The following is a 4,038-nucleotide window of genomic DNA, read 5'->3' as shown; positions in this document are numbered from 1 at the left end:
TTCAAGGTCATCATATTTATTATCGGCCAAGAATTCTAAGGTCAAACAAGACGGCAAAACTGTATGAATTTGCAGGTTGACTACATAGATCATGCATCATATCCAACACCAGAGAATCAAATGATTCGGACATCTCATACGATTACCAACACACCATCCGGAACAACGTGCCTACATCAAACATTTCAATGGCAACAAGGCTAGACCGAGAAAGACATGGATAGATAGAGTCAGGGAAACATTAACTACTCATGGCATCCCCCTGACCCAAGCTCTCCGGCTGGCGACAGAGAGACGTCTCTTTCTTCTCGCGACACCCAAAAGGGTATAAGCGGCGGATAAAAGTAAAGCAAAGCCTAATACTACTACTAATAATACTACTACTACTACTACTACTACTACTACTACTACTACTACTACTACTACTAATAATAATAATAATAATAATAATAATAATAATAGTAATAATGATGATGATAATGATGATAATAATAATAATAATAAAAATAGTAATAATAATAATAATAATGATAATAATAATAATAATAATAATAATAATAATAATAATAATAATAATAAAAATAGTAATAATAATAATAATAATAATAGTAATAATAATAATAATTAAAAAATAAATAGCATTTGCATAGCGCATACCCCCGCTCAACAGCAGGCTCTATGCGCTTTACACTACATTATTACCCCAGCAGACCATAGAACACTCAGAAACATTTTCAGGTTCCCGAAAGCATGCAGTGCAAGCAGCCGGTTAAGCGCTCAAACACTAACAAACTGACAAGATCTTTCACTGTCTATAGCTGGGTACCCATTCCCACCTTTGTGAAGTGTGGAAAGTTGGTGTAAAAATGTCTTTCCAAAGAACACAACGTCGGGGACTGCACAGCATGTCCTTCAATACAATATGACGAGAAAAATGTTGATCTCTGAAAGCAATATGTTCACCAATATAAATAACCCTTATTTAAACAACAACAAAGAATAAATAGCAGCATTTTAAAAAATTAAAAAATTAAAAATAAATAAATAAATAAATAAATAAATAAATAAATAAATAAATAAAACTGAGAGACATCTTAAGGTTTTGATAGCGTGAACGATTGAGATAAAATGAGATGTTATCAGTAATACAGATCTGTCTTCTTTTAATTTACTGTCTGTCAGTCTACGTCTGTCTGTCTGTCTGTCTGTCTGTCTGTCTGTCTGTCTGTCTGTCTGTCTGTCTGTCTGTCTGTCTGTCTCTCTCTCTCTCTCTCTCTCTCTCTCTCTCTCTCTCTCTCTCTCTCTCTCTCTCAATCAGACACATTTCACAGATGTTCATAATAATCTACCTCATCTGACCCTCGCTTCCGGTACACAGAGCCAGTGATCTTGGTACACAATTATATTGTCCACAAATTATGGCCAGCTCTGGTGTTCTAAAGTGCTGCGCACCGCGCTTAATTTCACACCACAATGGCCATAATTCATCCTCGGCTACACAGCGGTGCTGGGTCCTCTGACATTCACATTTGTGAGGCAGCGTGGTGGAATCAGGCTCTCGTCAAAATAATGAATTCGAAGAAAACAGAAGTTTTCTCCCTGCATAGCAATTTTTATCAAATTTTTGTTTTCTGGCTAAACACCTTTTATGTCCATTTACAAACACATTCCTTTGAGGATTTCACCGAAAACGTTGATTAAAGGCACAAAAATATAAATTTAGAGTTTCCATGGACTCTCCAGCTTTGGAATTTACCAAGTTTGGCAGCTATTTTCTGGCTACTTTTACCTCTTAAATCAGGTGACCCCCATCTCCTTCAATCCAAAATATCTCCACTTCTATTGAAGATGGAGGGGTAATTTTTTTCATTGAAGCAAGACAAATGAACAAGCTTTAAGATGATACCAATAACTCAATATGCCCAAAATTTGACGAGAGCCTGATTCCACCACGCTGCCTCACATTTGTGGCACGACGTGGTGGAATCGGGAGTTCGTTGATTTTTGGACAAGTAGAGTTACTGGTATCATCTTAAAGCGTGGTCCTTAGTCTTGCTTTGGATGAAATACATATCCATTTATCTTGAATAGACGTCAAGATATTTGCGAATGAAGGAGGTGGGGGTCACCTGGTTTCAGAGGCATAATGAAAATGGCCGCCAAAGATGAGTTATTTTTGCTTAGTTAAGTCAGTGGAAACTGGAAGTTCACATTTTTTGTTCCTTTAATCCAGATTTTTCAGTAAAATACACGCAGAAATGTGTTCTTTAATGGTTTCATTAGGTGTTGAGCCAAAAAATGAAAATTCTATAAAAATTCTCAAATCTGCGAAAAAATGCCAGTTTGTTCACTTTATTATTTTGACGAGTGCCTGTTTTCACCAGACTACCTCGCGTTTTAAAGCTTGTTCATTTGTCTTGCTTTGGGTGGAAAAATACTCGTATATTATATAAATAGAAGTCGAGACATTTGCAATTGAAGGATGTGGGTGTAGCCTGGAGCCAGAGGTAAAATTAGCGAGAAAATGACCAACAAAATTTGGTAACTTCCTAAGCTTGACAGTCATTAGCAACTGCAGACTTACATTTTCGGGCCCTAAAACAACATTTTTTCAGTAAAATCCACACGGAAATGTGTTTTTAAAAAGACATTAGAGGTGTTTAGTCAAAATAAAAATTAATCTTTCTCCGATTTCGCTATTTTGACGAGTGTCTGATTTCACCACGCCGCCTCACATTTGAAGTGTCGGTGACAGTCAGAACATAGAGGGCCCTCTAGTGTTTAGCTTTAGTAAAGGTTTTACGCGCTCGCAACTGCATAAGGTCATATGAGCGTCAAGGGGTGGGTGTCAACAGAGAAGTCCTTACAGGGAATCAGGCTTACTCTGCTCACCTCTCTAACTTCAACAACACAAAGTCTGCTTCGACTGTCAAGGCACCCCGGAAATAGCGGGTCACAAGAGTCTGACAAACGTATAAAAGAAGAAGAGAAAAAATGTAGTAGTAAGTGTAAGGAAAGAAAAAGCCGCAGCTCTCTGTTGTAGATCAGGCACAGTTATGAGAATGGCATTGATGAATCAGTCCATTCACAATTACAATTCTCCTGTGCATAAGAACATGGTTAATGCCCCCCCCCCTATGGGAATGGCCTAAAGACACTTCTGTCAGTAGCACCGCCCTGGGGGTAACCCTCTTGTGTGGATGGGACACTATCAACTACATAATAATTATATATATTTGTGAAAGTTCGTCACTTTGGCAGCCTAAAACGTTGGAACCACTTAACTTTCGAATTTGCAAAAAATAACGGTGGTTCAGAATCATTTACAAGGTGCACCGTATTAATGAGGAGTCTGAAGGCACTATAGTTTAATGTGCAGGTTTTCATTAGTTTCGTTTAGATCTAATCTTGGGAAAGTCGGTCTTCTAAGATGCCATTGTAAACAAGTGAGGCATCCATTGACAAAGAGTGCGTGCACTGATCCCGCAATAATTTGACGATCAATTCGTCTGAGTCTGTTCATCAAAAGGGGTACCCATCTAGTTTTTTTATATATATATAGAAGACTAAAAAAAACCATTTTGTTTTTTACGGGAGAGAAACTGAGCCTACAAAAAAAAAAACCGGCAAGGAAAAAAGAAAAAAAAAGAAAACTATAGTTATGCAGGTCTCAAAAGAATTATACTAATTGCAAGATTATTTGTATAACGGATATCCATGCCCTGCAGTATGTTATATGCGCTTTACATGTAATATTAAAGTATTATATTGTCTTTAGGCCATTCCCAGGCGGGGATATTAACATGTTGGTATGCACAATTGAATTGTAAATGGGCTGATTTATCAATGCCATGCAAATACTGTGCCCGAGCAACGTCGGGGAACTGCTGCTCTTTCTTTCCTCATTCTTTCTATCGTCATTTTTCCTCTACATCTTTTGTATGTTTGTCACTCTCTTGTGAACTGCCATTTCTGGAGTGCTTTGATAGTCGAAGCAGACTTTGTCCTGTTTAGGCAAGAGAGGTGATCAGAGTAAGC

The sequence above is a fragment of the Aplysia californica genome, unplaced genomic scaffold (assembly GCF_000002075.1).
Source record: "Aplysia californica isolate F4 #8 unplaced genomic scaffold, AplCal3.0 scaffold00449, whole genome shotgun sequence".
NCBI lineage: Eukaryota > Metazoa > Mollusca > Gastropoda > Aplysiida > Aplysiidae > Aplysia > Aplysia californica.
The sequence above is the reverse complement of the archived record's forward strand: the minus strand, read 5'-3'. Positions refer to the sequence as shown.